Below are 17066 nucleotides of genomic sequence, written 5' to 3'. Positions count from 1 at the left end.
TTTTAAGATGAGCTGCACATGTCCCAAAGACTGGTTGCTTAATTAGTATCATTTCTCACAATGACTACATTGTAAAACAAATTGCAGGGCTGGCCTTTGCCTTTTATCTATGTTGTTCATATGCTGCAGCATGGCAGCACAGAGCATCCATTAGATATCAATAACCAACAATATTTGGTTAATCTTATTCATCAGGTTTTATCTTTTGAAAATACGTACTTCTCATAGGCTGAACATCAGCATAGTAATGGTGGTTTTTTTGTTTGTTTTTCCAGAAACAAATTTGACAGTCACTGTGGATTTCACACCAACATCATCATGGAACATTTCAACTGACTTAGACAAAGGTAAATGGCGTAAAATTTACATTTAATTATATGTGATTCTCTGTTTTTCTGGAGCACGTTGGGGTTTTTTTCTCTTTCTTCTAGTAAAAAGTTCCACATGGTAAAAATATTTCAAGGTGCAAGTTATAGTGGTTTATGACCTACTTGACATTTCGTCTGGTGAATCTTAGGATCTAAACACGAAATTAACAAGCATTGGCCAGAGTTAGTTTTCATGTATTTATTTACTATGAAATGTTAAGGCTGCAGGTTTCTAGAAAAGAAAACAGGATTTCTAATGTTTGCAAATAACAAATATTTGTCTGCTGCACTGAATGGTATAAACTGTGAAAAAAAAATATCTCATTTCCCCCTGTTTTATGAGTTATACTGCACAGATGATTTAAAAAGAAAACTTCAGTGAAGAAGCAAAAATGTTTGGAGCTGGACTAGAAGTATAGCTTAGGGAATCTTTTGCTCGGAGAATACAGGCAGGGAATTTTTTTACCACCCCTCTTTTGTTTTTGTTAACTTCTTCTGAAAAAAGGAAATTACATTAAAATTATCAAAAGCAAGTGGGCCGCCTTGGTTCAGCCTCCAAGGATGTGTGTGTGTGTGCGCGCGCGTGCACGTGCACACATACATACATGTATTCTCTTACACCCTTTAATTACATGATCCCATACTGTTCTTTTTCCTAAAACTCCCACGTAGGCTGGGCCATACTTGGGATGAATAAGGGTTGTGTTGTACAGTAAAGGAGACTGCTGTCTGTATGGTTTTAAATTTATTTATTTTACCAACTGGAGAATTTGGAAGGTGTTTGTAGATGAGGCTGGAGACCTCAAGAAAAATAAAGATGCACTTAAGGATAATGCAGCTGAAGGCTGCTCTGTGGAGTGATTCTGTCCCAACCTCTGTGCAGAATTTCCGTATGATGCTGAGCAAGTCACTTAAATCTGACTTCTCCCAGGTTTCTGTCAATTAGGTTTTCTTCATTTTCTGAGAGCCCAACTTAAAATTTGGAGGACTGTTTTTTTTAAAAAATATTATTGAGCACCCACAACTGTAACTGCAGTTAAGCAGGGTGCATTGGTAGATATAGTCCAGCTGCTAGATGTTTTGCTCTGGTTTCTCCATCCTTCAGTTGCTCATCTGCAGAAATGGATGTGTGTGTATGCAATCATGCATGTGAGAGAGACCAAAAAAAATGTACAAAAACTGTATTTGACTCTACAACCCCACTATTCTCTAGCAGATTTTTGTCTGTAATAAGGTATACTAAAAGGAATGCTGCTTTTGCGTATGAACACTACTTCTCTCAGTATAGGTAAGAGACAAAAACGTGCCAAGGGCAGAATTCAGAAGTGATTTATAAGGTTGTCTAAATTAATTTTACTCATAGGTTTAGCCTGGTCTGCACCGAAGAGCTTCAGATATATTCCTTCCATTGTTAGCACTGAATGGGAGCCTTCATGTAAACAAGATTCCTGTGACCAGGAATTTTACCAGTGTGGATTAGGCATCCTTTCAGCAGGTGATTAAGTGGACGGTAACTAGACCCAGTATTATATACACTAAGTCTCATCTGAGCCGGAGTTAGTACTAGTCAATTTTGGGGGTTTTTAAAAATCTGCTATGTAGACCCACCCTGTGACTTTCTTAGACAGGTTACTATAAACATGTCCGATTTGGGACGCTTTACCTACTCAAAAGCTGGAAGAAGGTATGTAGTACAATCACGATACTCCAGTGTTTACCTCATTCCAGCTCTCCGGTATGCAAATTATACCAACTAACGTTATTTCCCCACCATAGTTCCCATGTTTCAGCTCCAACAGGTAGCAATGGTGGAAATGTTAATAAGATTCCTGTGACTGCTACCATTTGGAGCTGTAGGTCGTCTTATTGCTCCGTACGTAAGTGACTTGCATTCACTTACACTTTTTGTAACAGCGCTGCATGTGGTTCAGTCCTCTGTATGTTGACAATTAAGCTCTTTTCAGGGGCACCTGTTACTAACCCCCCATTATCAGCAACAGGTAAGGAAATTTTCTCAGTGCTAATCCACTTGGAATGCAACTATTATTATTGGCTTGAGTTAATTCTGCATTCCAAAGGGATTACCACCTCATCATCTTTGGCATGTATTAACTTATAGGGTGCTCTATATTCACGCAGCTAAAACATACATTAATATGTAAAATAAAACGCATCCCCCGCATCCCAAAAAAATTTGAGGACTAGATTCTGCATGTGAGCAAGTTAAAGTGGGTGTGTTGTCTTATCTAGGGAGAAAAAGTGGTGTTTCTATAAAGTAGTTTGTTGAATTGAGGCATAGGAGAAGGTTGCATGCGTCCTTTAATTTCTTCCTCAGAAGCATCTAAAAGATACCAACTTATTTTTGCCTTTCCGACAATAGAGTGTGAGATCTCAAAACTGCCCTAATAAAACTAATGTGAAAGCCTACTAAGTGCATCATATGAGAGTGGTTCTCAGCCAACTTTCCTAAGCAAGGAATTGCCTGCTGTTTTCCCTGCTGCCCATTGAAAGTTAACATTTTTCAGTTTACTTCTTGTTTAGTTTGACGATTTTGCACATAGTTAGCATTACATAAATCAACGATTATTTTAAAGCTGTTGCTCCTCACCCCAGTTGCTTCTCTAGTGATTATCTCACAAGGGCGCCCCATTCAAATTTCATTTTCTATCAAGTAAGCAAAATCGACAGTATTAAACAGTTGCCTGTTTATTGTTTTTAACAGGAAATGAAATTTAAGAGAGACGCAGCCACCCATGAAGAGCTGTTGAAAGCAACGATTGATGGGGGTGAGGGGAAGGTAGTTTCTCACCAAAACCTTAAAAAAAAAAAAAAAACCAAAAAACAAAGCAGACATCAAAATAAAAATAATAAACTTTTAAAATAGCAGAAAATCAGCTAGTACCATTTTTTTCTCTTTTTCTTCTCCCCTTCAATTATGGTATAGTTCCTGCAGGGAAGGAATGTTATGAATGAAACTGAAAAACTAAAGCGTGATCAGAAAGATATTTTCAGTAAATGAAACAAGGACACTGCTTCAGTTCATACTTGAGAAAAAGGACCTGGCAGCGCAGCAGCTGTGTGGCTCAGTGGATCAGTAACAGGATATAAAGCCTTTCACCTCTGAGTTTTCTGTTCCAATGTCTTTAGGTCAAGAGTGTCAGCTATTGCTTTTACAAGTTGTATTTGCATCTTTGCAAATACTGTGGAGATACCGTGCCTTTAGATGATACTTAGGAAAAGGTAGCATAGTGTCTGGCTTTTCTGAGACCAATAAAAATGCTTGTGGTAAATGGCTTCCTCTGTGCTGCTCATTACAACAGCTTTAATAGCCACCATGCCATGGCAAGAGATTGCCATATATGAAATGAGATGACAGTTTAAGTTTACTTTCTGACCAACAAGTTTTTCACATAATCAAATCTGGACAATTGCAGCGTGGTTTATTGGAACCTAACCAAAAGGGCTATACATAAAGGACAGCTTTTTAGCCAGGTGAGTTTAGCCGAGCACCTGAGCCTGCAGGGAATCCAGATCTACTGTCAACGTTGTGCCAAAGGGTTCAGAAGAACCAAAACCAGTCACACTTCTAATCCAAAATGATACCTGTGCTTACAGTCTAGGTCAGGAGCCAGGGAGCCCAGACACACAACAGGATATGCTGGGACAAGGTACAGGAGTCCAGAGCTGGAACAGGGCTGAGCTACTACAGGTGTGAGGCATTGAGCAGCCAGAATCCAAATTAAGGGCCGAGGCTTATGTATTTAGTCCAGCTGTCCATCAGCTTTGTATTTGCAGCTGGTGCTGCTCTGGGACCAGGTGGCCCTGCTTATAGGACAGTAGCATGGGCCCTAGGTAGGGAAGGCCAGCCAGATGCAGAGGGTTTGTCCATTATTATCAACCTGATATTTGGCACATTAGCCTGGAGCACAGGAAATAAGCACCCGTTGCAAAGGAAAGATATTTTACGAACAGGTGGAATTAGAGAAAAATCTATATTGTGGGAGGAAGCAAAATATTACTTAGGGAATCTGAAGGAATTGGAAGTCAGCAGGACCTAGGAAGTCCAAAGTGCTCCATGTTGGCCTAGTTTAGAAAATCTAGCTCATTTTTAGTGGAGACAGTCTCAGATTCATGCTTTCTGACTGGCTTGCTTTTTACCTCTGTGTAATAGGAAGAATGTTTAAAATGGGAACAAGAAAAAATGAATGTGGGATTAGCTCGCCTACAATATGTCTTTTCCATGCTACTGTGTTTTCCCAGCAGTCCCCAACATCTCCTTTCTTCTCTATAGTTTTATAGCTCTGCATCTTCACGAAAGAGATAAGAAAATGTCTGTCACCTGGCTTTATAATCATCAATATAGACCATAGGTCAACTAGTAGGAACTGATTGCTGCTTTTTCCGGAGAATTGCTGGGCCAGAGGGAAGTTTTATTTAATCCAGGGGATATGGGGTTAAGACTCTAATTCGTCCTTCTTTAAAATCTGTTCCTGAAGATGGTTGTGAGACAAGTACATGTGTGTTGTTTTTAGCCTTTCCGATATGCTCAGCTAATGCCAGGGCAGAGTCTTGGAATAAGGGGTTTGAATATGATGAATGATTTTGAGCACCTTGATATTTTTCCCTTGAGATTCCTTGGGGTGAGCATTCACCCTCCAAAAATGATGTGCCTTGATGTGAAACACAGAAAAAAAACACTAGCCACTTTTGAAAGTCTTGGCCTGGGATTCTTATTTCCATCTTGGCTTTGGAGACTGAGATCATTTTACTATGAGGTCTAAAACACGTTGGCCCACCTAGCCTTCAGAGGAAGAGTTTAAACACTTTTCCTCCTTTTTGAGGGGGGGAGAATTCAAGAACTTGAGAGGGAAGCATTTTGCTGAGTGTGCGTCCTGTCCCATGTTTTACAGATGTAGGGAATGAGCGCATATCCACACGCTGAGCTTATTTAAGACGGGTTGGAAAACGCTCTGTTCCTGTGCCAGGCAAGGTTTCCTGTTCAGGTCCTGAGAACCTTGTTAATCACTTCTTCAATTTAAAATGATAATGCTTCAGGGCTGATCTTGTCACAGTTGCATGTTTAAATATTGTCCCATTTGAGTTTCTTTTCATTTTTTTTTCTTTTTTGCAGTAATCAACATTAGTGTGTTGGTGCATAATATCCCAAGCTGATCACGTTCTAACTCACAAAGCAAAGACAGATCTTTATGTAACATTTTTCTTTTGGGGAGGCGTATGTTGGAAGTGTTTTTTTTTTCACTCAGATCTATCTTTGGGGATGTTGGTGCCTTGGATAAGGACTTCCCGCACCTCAGGAATTGGAGACCTTTATTTGTGGTGCATTTCCCTTGCTCTCCAGCATGCTACTTTATATTATATCCTTTCTGCTTCTGATTTTCTCTTTTTCTTAGGTATTTGTATGCTTTTTTAATTTTCTTTCTTTTTTCCCTCTGCTACCTTCACACCTTTCTTTCTCTTCTTCTTGTCTTCCGACTGCTCCCTTCTCAGTTCTTGTACCGATCATGCTCGGCCCTTCCCTCTTCATTTTTCACCTGACATGATTCTGAGTGGATGGATTTCTCTATTTGGATCCACATCAAAATAGACTTGGTGACCCTCAGTCAGCTGTTTCTTTTCCATGAAAATACCACACACCAAAATGGAAGAGCCAGACTTGTCATTATTAAATGCTTGTTTTTTTCAAATGAGAGAGATCAATCTGAGTTTCAATAGGAGGCTCTTTATGCCTAATACAATCCATCATTTGGGCAGTCTTTATTGTTGACACAGCAACACTTGGGCTGCTTTTGCATTGGGGCATCTGAGTAATGGCCCCATTAAGTCAGGACACCCCATTTCGCCTTCACACCCATTCTTTGAAATTTTGGCAGGGAAGGATAGCTTGTAGCACTGGCATTGGCACTTTGTTCATATTGATCCAGGCCGTGTGCATGTGCAGGTTGAATACAACTGTAGGGGTTGAATTCTGCTAAGTTTTTACCTTCATAGAGGGTTAGCACCAGGGGGAAATGTGGGAGGCACCATGTGTGTCCTTCCTTCCCCTGGTCCATTTGTGTTTTCCTTGTTTTCCCCAGGCTCATCCCCAAATCCATACACAGCCTTGTGGTGCTCTGTGCTGCAGAACCCCTTGCGTGGGAGAGGGAGTGGCCCCATCCCCTTATAGGCCATGAAAGCATGATTGAGCCTTGAATAGGGGATCTCAGTGCTCTACTAATACAGTGAATTACTGCTGGATTACTGTTTTCTCACAGTCCCAGCCATTTTTTACTTCTGCTTCCAGTTTTTTTAAGCAAAGGAGTTGTCTGTGAATTTTGCAGCTACTGGTCCTCCTTCTTTCTTTTCCCTCCTGTTTCATCTGTTTTGGCAAGGGCTATGAAATTCCTTCAGGGTATAGGAATTGGTTTCACTTTAATTCTCAGGGCTTGGCTTCAGTACGTCCATGGAACTTGGGTCCAGATTTCAAACTCCAGACAGTCGAGAGCCAAGTTATAACACTTATCACTTAAGTGCCACTGCAGTATCAACCAGGCCGTGGTCATACCATACTGGTAGGTACTAGCCAGATACAGAATAAATAGAGTCAATCCATTCCCCAGAGAACTCTCTGATGGAAAAAGTCTAGATTTTTTTTTTTTATATGGAGTACAAAGGGTGTATCAAAATCAGTCAGCAAGATTAATCAAACCTTTAGGTCCCTAAAGGTACATGCACTCAAGAAAGCCCTTTATTCATGAATCACACTCCCTGCTTTGAGCTTCATTCATTCAATTCAACCTTCTCCAGTTACCACACAAGGGGGGTCACATGATGGCAGGTATTTTGACTAGGAGAATCACGAGCAGGCCCTATTCCCTACCCCAGCCTGCATAAACCAAACACTGAAATAAGCTGGTGATGATGACACCCTAGAGCTTCCCCTCTGCAGCCACTCTCAAATCCTGTTCGAAATCTACTACTGGGACTGACCCTGAAGAGCCCTGTCCAACATAGTTTGAAGTGGGTAAGCAGGAGCAGACAGGCAGATCATGCTTGGGAACATCCTTGCTGCTGCAATGTCCATGGATGTGTCCATGCACGTGTGAATGGGAAGGAAATAAAGGCCAAGGAAGAGCAGAGAAAGGCCAAAGCCATGCATGCCAGCTAGGAAAGCCAATATACCACCAGATATCCAGGTTGTAGCTGTATTGGTCTAGAGGCAAAAGGAATCAAAACTCATTGCAGAGGTGATATCTTTTATTAGACCAACTAAATATTTGCAAAAAAAAATGTCTTTACTTGCAAGCTTTTGGGCACAGGCACCCTTCATCAGGCATTGGTGATTGTAAAGACTGTAAAAGTTCTCCTAGGTAGAAATGAAAATTCATATCTCACAGGAGCTGCAGGTGTGGTAAAGTCTTCTGTTTGGAGTGGTTCATTTTGTGCAGATTAAGGTCAGAGAAAAGCTGGAAAAGTCTTTTTATTTCGAAGTTGTCTGGTGGTAAGCAGGATGTAGAAACACCTGCAGCTCTCCTGTGAAATAGGATTTTTCATTTCTAGCTAGAAGAACTTTTACAGTCTTTACAAGCTCCTATGCCTGATGCAGGGTGCTTGTGCCTGAAAGCTTGCAAATAAAGACTTTTTGTTTGCAAATATCTAGTTGGTCTAATAAAAGATATCACTTCTGCCACAAGTTTTGATTCTAATATACAACCAGGTATTTTACAACATTTCTTGTGATGCTCTCTCACTCCTATGCTGGACAGCAAACTCCTTACTGCAGAATTTATGGAAAACTCCCACATAACCAGTATTTAGGGAAACAACCTTATTATTTGTGTTTACTCAGGGAAAATCCCTTTGATTTCTCAATGAGAATTTGCCCTGAGCCAAGAATATTCAAAAGAAAAAGAAGAGAGAGATAAAAATACACCAAAACCTAAAAATAAACCAATAACAAAACAAACAAGAAAAACTGAGCAAAGGCCCTGTGGTATTGACCCCATATCCTTTGGAGACTACAGATTTTCTCTTGAAATTTCTGGATGTGAATTTGATACATGTGGTGAAAGGGGAAGAATTACAGCTTTCACGTTCATGCACAATTTACCTTTTTATTTTCATTTATTATCTGGGGAGAGTCAATAAATCAAGTTCTCCTGATGGAGTTAGGGATCCTGATTCTATTTGTGGGGTCCCGTTAGTAGCAGAGGCAGTAAATTACTACTACTTTGTTTGAAAATTTTTTTAGCTACAGTACATTAGCTCCTTTTGTTTGCTTTTCCACTGATGGAGTGTACATTTTTATTTGAGAATTTGTGTTTCTTGAACGTCTCATTTATGAGTAATATAGGGTGTTAAATGTGATGGTTGTAGAGCAAAACCTAAAATAGAAACTACCCTAAATAGCATTCAGCATTCAACTTAAAAACCTTTCACAAAATATTTAACTTACGCTGGATTTTTTGTAACCCCAGTGCGAGTAATGAATGTCTGACCACTATATACATATGAAATAACCTTTTCCTGGCTCATCCAACTATCTTTGTTTGTTTGAAGGATTGATAGATCATAGGGTCAAGGGACGTGTTTTATTGTAAGTTTCTGTTCCAAATTTCCTGACATTTTTGGTTTAAAAAAAAAAGACCTTTAAAAGGCACAGAGAGGACTAATAAGAACCAGATCTCAAAGTGAGTTGATGTCAAAATGTCAAAACTAACAGCTTTTCTTTGACTGCATAGCATTAATCTTAAAGCACATACCTTTATATGTACCATTCTTTTAATAGCTTGGAGTTTTTATATCTGACCATTTACTATAGAGTGGATTCTAAAGTGACAACAAAATCCCTTGATGGTTTTCAGTAGTTGGGTTTATAGCCTGATGTGGACATTTGTTTACATATTCCAAATCACATTTTTTGTGATAAAGTTTAGGGACCTCCTACTTGAGCTACAAAACTAGATCTCAAGTAAAGAAAAGCTTCATTTCCCCTTGCCAGTTTGCAGTGTCAGCGCTATCACCAAAGCAGCAGTCCTTAAACCTGAATGGTAACTCATAAAAGAAAGCACCGATGAGAGATCCGGACTGTATATTAAAGGAGAGATTTTCAAAAGCAGAAGGAACAGTTAGTTGTTCAACTCCCACTGAAAGTCAGTAGGAGTTGGGTGTCTAACTCTGTTAGGCTCTGGTAAGTCCCAGGAGCTTGCTTTATTATAGCACTGTTTTCATTTGGCTAAAAAAAAATCTACCCCTGACAAGTATAAAATGTGTATTCTATATGAATTACAAGCAGCAATTGTAACAGACCCTGTAAATCTAAAAAAATCAGAAAAGGCTTGGACAGTCTAAAGAGCAGTCAATTTTTTTAAGGTTATTATGTAATTCTTGGATGGCACCATGTAAGATAAGATAAGATTTTGGAGGAGAAAAAAATGAGGCACAGCTATAATACATGTTCTGTATCCAGGATTACACACATGATTTACTCAGACATTTCAGATAAGCAAAAAAAATAAGCCGGGTAGGCAGAGACAGTAGTGAACTTCCTCCTGTCCCCAGGCAGCCAATATCAAATATTTCAGCCTGATCCTCTGGGCCTCTTTAACTCTATGATGTGCTTCATGGTGCTTGCCAAATTGTCATAAAAATCCAGCGTTTCTTCCCATACACTGTTGGCATTTTACAGTCCTTACTCTATTTTTACTAATTTAAAACAAATGAGAGACTAATCTTGACTTTTTCTGCCATCCCTTTAAAAGCCCTTCTCCTACTACTCCGACCCACTTTTTTGGGCTGGTGGGTACTCTTCTTTTATTATGATTGATAGACAGAGACCCCAATGGATGATTTGTTTTTTTTTCCCATTGAGAAGTAAGCTCTCCCTTAGTTTCAACACTTCAGTGAGAAATCCTGCTGACTCCTTCCTTAGCATAACTTAAATAAGAGTTTATTGAATGTGGGAACAAACAATGAATCTATCCAACACATTCAGACTGGGTGGGCTCCAAACTGATGAATCTTTCTTAGAGAAGCCCAGTTTTCCTGCAGAGAATTTCTGCCAATCCAGACTAAAGAGCTTTTAAGTATAGTTAGGCTGATATGCATTAATATTGGATTTAAAAAAAACAAGCAAATGATCACTATAGATCCAAATGCAGGATCTGGTGCTTAATAAAAACCCGCATTGACTTCCACTCATTTGATGCAGATACCCTTATTAGTGTAACTAGTGACCATGAGGTGGCCATAGTCATCGTGCAGCATTTCACCACCTTAGACATAAACTGTCTTCTCTTTTCTAAGTTCTATGAATAAGCTAATAAAACCAGTTGTACCCAGAGCAAGACTCCTCGTCCCTGCTTATTGAAAAAAGAAGCATGGGTTGCTAAACTTCTCAGTGCAACCTAGATAAACTTCATAACTAGTCTATCGAGGCTCATGTGCAAACTTCATTCCTCTAAATGGTTTAGATAATCTGCTTAAACGCTGAAGTTCACGTTCGAATTTCCACATTCAGAATCAAATACTCTTTTTCTGAATCCTCAGTTTAGCAATTAATCTCTGCAAGTCTGTCATTCTTTTCCCGTATTGCAAAAAAGAGCAACTCCGAAAGGGCATTTCCTGATGTGTATGTAATTGGAAGTCAGTGGGCATATGGATCTGTGTCCAGCATATGTGGAGGGGTGCATAGATTTTTTTAAAAACCTTTGCTGGGGTCAGGAACAGTTTGAATAAAAGGTGGTAGTTTTTTCCTGTTCCAGAATACCAAAAGTTTTAAAGAACACAAAGAGAAGAATGAATAAAGTAACCCATTAATTAATTAAAAGAACCTTTTGGGGCCTAATCCTGCATGCTTCTCATACCTTAAACTCCTAGTGAAGCCAAGAGGAACTTTAAATGTAGAAGAAATGTAAGATCACACCCAAAGAGAAGTATCATGTACAGTGTTAGAGAAAAGACTGTCTCAATGTGGCAGGCAAAACCCTTCTCCCAGTGCAGAGGGTGTTAAAGCTTCAAGATGTGTCTTTGGAAAGTTAAGAGTAACTATGTGGTTGCAGTTGAGATTAACATTCCTTGGACAGAATGACAGGCTTTTATTTTGAAAACCACCTGGGCTCCACTTAAAGTAGTAGAATACCTAAGAATTTATTATGGCTGGGAAGGCCTCCTTTTTTAACAATGTCAAGACATAATTGTAGAAATATACACACATTTCTTCTTTCAAGATGTACGTTTTGTTCTTGCACAACTCTTTTGAGAGCACAGCTGTTGCTATTCCATAACATCAAAAAAGCAAAAAAGTCTCACTATAAAGGATACATAATATTTAGACTTTATATGCAGGGTCTCCAATTTATGCTCTTAGAATCATGAAGATGACTTATGATGTGTTGTGTTTGCCTTGGCAAAGGCTCAAAACCAGAAATATATTTCAGGCTAGGCTTTCCAGATATTATCTCAAGTCATTTAAAAGTTCATTATGGGGCACCCACTAGTGCTGCTAGAGTAAAGGGTCTGTCAGCATTTTTTAAGGGTTTATAACTCAGCCATTAAAAAAAAAATCCTCTGTGGGCTGAAACTTGGCATTCAGGGTATAGACCCAGCAGCAAATTGTTTTTACAAATTAAAAAAAAATCAATTTGACTATTATTAAATTATAGGTGAGCTAAATTTTATTTAGTATGTTTCTACTTTTCAGACCATTTTCTCATACTTTTCTCACTTAAAAATGTTTAAAACATTGTTTTTATGGAAAGCTGCTTTTAAAGTCTGGGCTAGTTTTCCTTGAGTGCTTGAAACTGAAAAAAAGGCTGAGATTTAACTTAGAATATTATTATAATACTTGGCAGAGCATGGGGCTTCTCAACTTCAAAGTGTTCTGCAAGCTTTATCTCATTTATCCACACAACAACCTCACTATGAAAGGATGATTTTTCTCACTTTGAGCCAGCGAGCTTAGGTTTGGTTTCTTAAGAAGTCAGCTGGATTAATCCCATGAGAGTTTCAACTGGATTTGGGTGTCTAACATTCTTAGTCTGCTTTAAAAATCTTGAAGTAATTCATCCAAGACTACAGAAAGCATCCATTTCACAGCCCGGATTAAAACTTAAGCAATTTAGGTTTCTGCCACTAAACCAATGGCTCTCAACTTCTCTGTCCCTGTGAGCTGGATGATTACAGCGGGCCCAGTCTGCAGGCCAGATCTAATGCAGGGTCAATCTGTGAGACTGATCCAGTGTACAGTTAGAGCGCAAGGTTAGATCCAGCATATGGGATCTGGCATGACCCCCTGTGCTGGAGTGATGAAGCATTAATGTGATCTGGTACAAGTCGGCCTTGGTGAGGCCGCAGCTGGAGTACTGTGTCCAGTTTTGGGCCCCACAATTCAAAAAGGATGTGGAGAAGCTTGAGAGAGTCCAGAGGAGAGCTACGCGCATGATCAGAGGTCAGGAAAACAGACCTTACGACGACAGGCTGAGAGCCATGGGGCTCTTTAGCCTGGAAAAGCGCAGGCTCAGGGGTGATCTGGTGGCCACCTATAAGTTTATCATGGGTGACCACCAGTATCTGGGGGAACGTCTGTTCACCAGAGCGCCCCATGGGATGACAAGGTCAAACGGTTATAAACTACTGCAAGATGGTTTCAGGCTGGACATAAGGAAGACTTTCTTTACTGTCTGAGCCCCCGAGGTCTGGAGCAGCCTGCCATCAGAGGTGGTTCAAGCACCTACATTGAACACCTTCAAGAATTGGATGCTTATCTTGCTGGGATCCTATGACCCCTTCGGGCAGGGGGCTGGACTGAATGATCTTCTGAGGTCCCTTCCAGCCCTAATGTCTATAAAATCTATTAAATCTAAAAGTGGCTAAGTCACCTGGAGTGTGGGGCTCCCCATTGATCTGGAAATTTGGTGGCAGAGGAGTTGTGGCAGAGTTAATTGCCACAGCTCTGGGAGCATTAATGCTGCTACAGCTCCCCCACTGCTAAATTTCCAGACTCATGGGGAGCCCCCTTAGCCAGATGACCCAGCTCGGTAGGTTGAGCACTGCTGCACTAAAACGTTCAGCTTTGCAAGCATATTAATTATTTTGCATAAACACCCACCCACCCACACAGAGAAATGAATTCATTTAATAAATTAATTATAAACAATATTTGAAGCAGAAACACTCAGCCTCTGGCATCTATAGAGATACTTCATGGGAACACCATCAGTTTAATTGTGACACAGCACTTATATTGTTAGCAGAGTGAAATGAGTCTGCATGGTAGCATTCTGGCATTATGCTTGCAGTCAGTGCAGCAGTAATAGTTTGTCAGCATCTTTCCTCCTGTTATTGAGAAGTACAGAAGGAGATCTACACTCCTGCTGTCCTGTGAAGAGGGGCTTTGTTCATGGAAGAAGTGAAGCCAACCGTTGTTTTGCTCAAGTCAATAGGATATAGTTTGGGAGGTACCTGTGTATGAAAGAGGAATTGAGTTATGGACATTTTATTTCTGATTAATGCTCGTCAGGCAGACAGGTTGAAGACAGTGGTGTTGACAGTAGAGCAGAGGAGATGCAAAGAAAATAGGACTTACGCCTATTCCTTCACTCTAGGTAAGTTCAGTAGTTAATGCATTCATTAGTTCAGCAGTCAATGCCTTGCAGCAAATGAACATTCTTACCTTTTCTTACCGATTAGTGGTTCTCAATCATTTTAGACTCAAGCCACCCCTTCAAAACTTTTCAAAACGTAGTGGCACCCCATTTGTACCTCCTGAGCATAAATACAAAATACTATAAAATACAAAATACTGATGGGTACCTATTGCAAGGATAGGTTAGTACAACCAATCTAAATAAGACATATGCTAGTGACCGTTAAGTGCTATTCCCCTCACCACTGACTCTTTTGCAAGTCAAGGTGAGCCAGAAAATTGCATACAATTCACCCAGAATTTCTCTGCTGCACCCTCTCTCAGCCTATGATTAATGTGACCCCACCATCCATGAGTTGAAACTAGACCAGGTTGCCCTGCATCCCAGCTGCACATAAATTTTTGGAGCATCCCAAGACTTGACAAGAACTTCCAGACTCAGTCATGAGTGGGGGTTAATTAGCATGTGGATCCTTTGTGGGGGGTATTTGGAGTAGATTCATAGATTGTTAGGGGCTGAAAGGGATCTTGCAGATCATTGGGTCCAGCCTGCCTGCTGTAGGCAGGAAGACAACTGGGGTCAAGTGACCCCAGCAAGGTGTCTGTCCAGTCTTCTCTTGAAAACCTCCAGGGTAGGTAACTGCACCACCTCTGGAGGGAGTTTATTCCACAGTCTGGTCACCCTGACTCTGAAGGAGTTTTTCCTGGTATTAAGCCTGAATCAGCCTTCCAGAAGTTTATATCCATTGGTCCTGGTCTTCCCCAGGGGTGCCCTAGTGAATAGTTGTTCCCTGAGCTCCTGTTGCGCTCCTCTGATAGAACAGTAAGCCACTATCAAGCCCCCTCTCAACCTTCTCTTTAGGCTAAAGAGGCCCAGGTCCCTCCGCCTTTCCTAATATGGCTTGCCTTGCAAGTCCATAATCATACGGTTGGCTCTTCTCTGGACCCTCTCAAGTTTTTCCACATCTTTGAACTGTGGCACCCAGAACTGGACACAGTACTCCAACTGCAGTCTTGCCAGTGCTGAGTACAGTGGGAGCATCATTTCCTTAGTTTTATGCAAGATGCATCGGTTGATGCATGCCAGCATTTTATTTTCCCTGCTGACCACCACCTTGCACTGATGGCTCATATTCATGCAATGGTCAGTTGTTACCCCTAGGTCCCTTTCAGCCATGGCACAAGTCAAGCTGTCACCACTGAGCCTGTATGTATGTTAAGGGTTATTTGCCCCCAGATGGACCACCTTACACTTGGAAGCGTTAAACTTTATCCTGTTCCGGTCTACCCAACTCTCTAACCTTCCCAGGTCTGCCTGTATCAGCAACCTTTCTTCTGGCATGGCCACACTGCCCCATAACTTGGTGTCATCCATGAACTTGGCCAGCGAGCTTTTCACTCCCCCATCCAAATCATTGCTAAAGATATTGAAAAGCACTAGTCCAGGCATAGACCCCTGAGGGACACCACTGGCCACTTCACACCAAGACAATGTGAATTCGTTCATGAGAACTCTCTGGGTCCTACCCTGTAGCCAGTTTCCCATCCACTGAATGGTCGAGCAGCTGAGCCCACAATCTTCCAGTTTTCCTACAAGGAAATCATGGGATACAAAATCAAAAGCCTTTTGGAAGTCTAGGTATATAACATCTACCTTGTCTCCCATGTCCAGGTGGTGAGAGACCTGGTCGTAGAAGGAGATGAGATTGGTAAGATAAGACTTACCCGTGACAAAGCCATGCTGGCTGTCATTCAGAATCTGACCTTCCATGAGCATATTGCACATAAATTCTTTAATGAGCTTTTCCAGGATTTTCCCTGGGATAGAGGGTAGGCTGATTGGCCTATAGTTGTCCAGGTCCTCCCGCTTCCCCTTCTTGAAGATGGACACAATGTTGGCCCTCTTCCAAACCTCAGGGATCTTCCCTTTGCACCACAAATTCTGAAAGAGCTTTGCCACGGGTTCTGCAATGTCTTCAGCCAGCTCTTTCAGTGCTCTCAGATGGAATCCATCCGGTCCTGCTGACTTATAAATGTCTGGCTTTTCGAGTTAAAGTCCCAGCATGCCCACTATGAGCCTTATCTTGCTTGACTTTCCCCATGGTCTGGTGAAATACCGAAGCAAAGTGGGCATACAGGAGTTCAGTTTTTTCCTGAACATTGGTTACCAGCTGTGCCGAGGTGTTAAGCAGGGGTCCCACACTTCCGTTTGTTCTCCTTCTACTTCCTACATACCTAAAGAAAGGCTTCTTATTGTCCTTGACTCCTGTGGCTAACCTAAACTCAGTCGCTGCCTTGGCTTTCCTGATCATTTCCCTACAAGTGCTGGCCACTAAACTATAATCCTTGAGGACTGTTCCTAGCTTCCACTATGTATATACCTCTTTTCTCTTTTTTTTAAGAGGACCACAATGTCCTTATTAAGCTAAGAGGGCTTACCAGCCCTCCTGCTACCTTTTCTCTTTGCAGGAACGGTGTTCTTTTGTGCTTCAAGGATCATGCCCTTGAGCAACGACCACTCTTCATGCACCCCATTTGCCTTTCCTTCATGGTCCCCCATTGCCTCCCCTACTAATGCTCTGAGCCTGTCGAAGTCAGCATACACACATACTGAGCAGTGCTGAGTTATGGGGTCACCGTTGAGGGTAGGGCCACACTAATCATATGTGCCAAGCTGAGATAGGGTGCAGCACAAGGATTCTGGGTGAAATGCACACAATGTTGTGGCTCAGCATGGCTTGAAATGCTGTTGACTCTGGTGGGGTACAGCTCAGTGAACTATGTGCTAAATCATAAGCAGAGATCCAGGTTTTCTGTTCACTGCAAGAAAATGTGGATTTTTCTCCTTTAAAGGAGAAAAATATGGAAAACCATGGAAAACCTGAAACAGGCTGCTTGGGGCTGAGGGTGTGGGGGAGGATTATCACAGGTAGGGGGTGCCACATGTATGTGCGCATGCACACATCATGGCAGCCAGACAGCATAGAGAGCAGTTCCTGCAACTCCCCCATAGGTAAGTCTGGGGCGGGGGGGGGGGGGGGGGGGGGGGACAAGGG

The 17066-nt window shown here is 41.3% G+C and overlaps 1 protein-coding gene across 1 annotated transcript in view; it reads left to right on the top strand.

Annotated features, from left to right (window-relative positions):
• Window positions 1-275: 275 nt before the first annotated feature.
• ROR1 (receptor tyrosine kinase like orphan receptor 1) overlaps window positions 276-17066 on the top strand; it is a 96727-nt gene continuing 79936 nt past the window's right edge. The window contains exon 1 of the mRNA XM_019528454.1: window positions 276-347. The gene's annotated coding sequence lies outside the window, so the exon portion shown is untranslated. The remainder of the gene's footprint in view (window positions 348-17066) is intronic.

Source organism: Gavialis gangeticus, unplaced genomic scaffold, assembly GCF_001723915.1.
Source record: "Gavialis gangeticus isolate Ggan-Ray unplaced genomic scaffold, GavGan_comp1, whole genome shotgun sequence".
Lineage (NCBI taxonomy): Eukaryota > Metazoa > Chordata > Crocodylia > Gavialidae > Gavialis > Gavialis gangeticus.
This window is presented reverse-complemented; position numbering and strand designations above follow the sequence as displayed.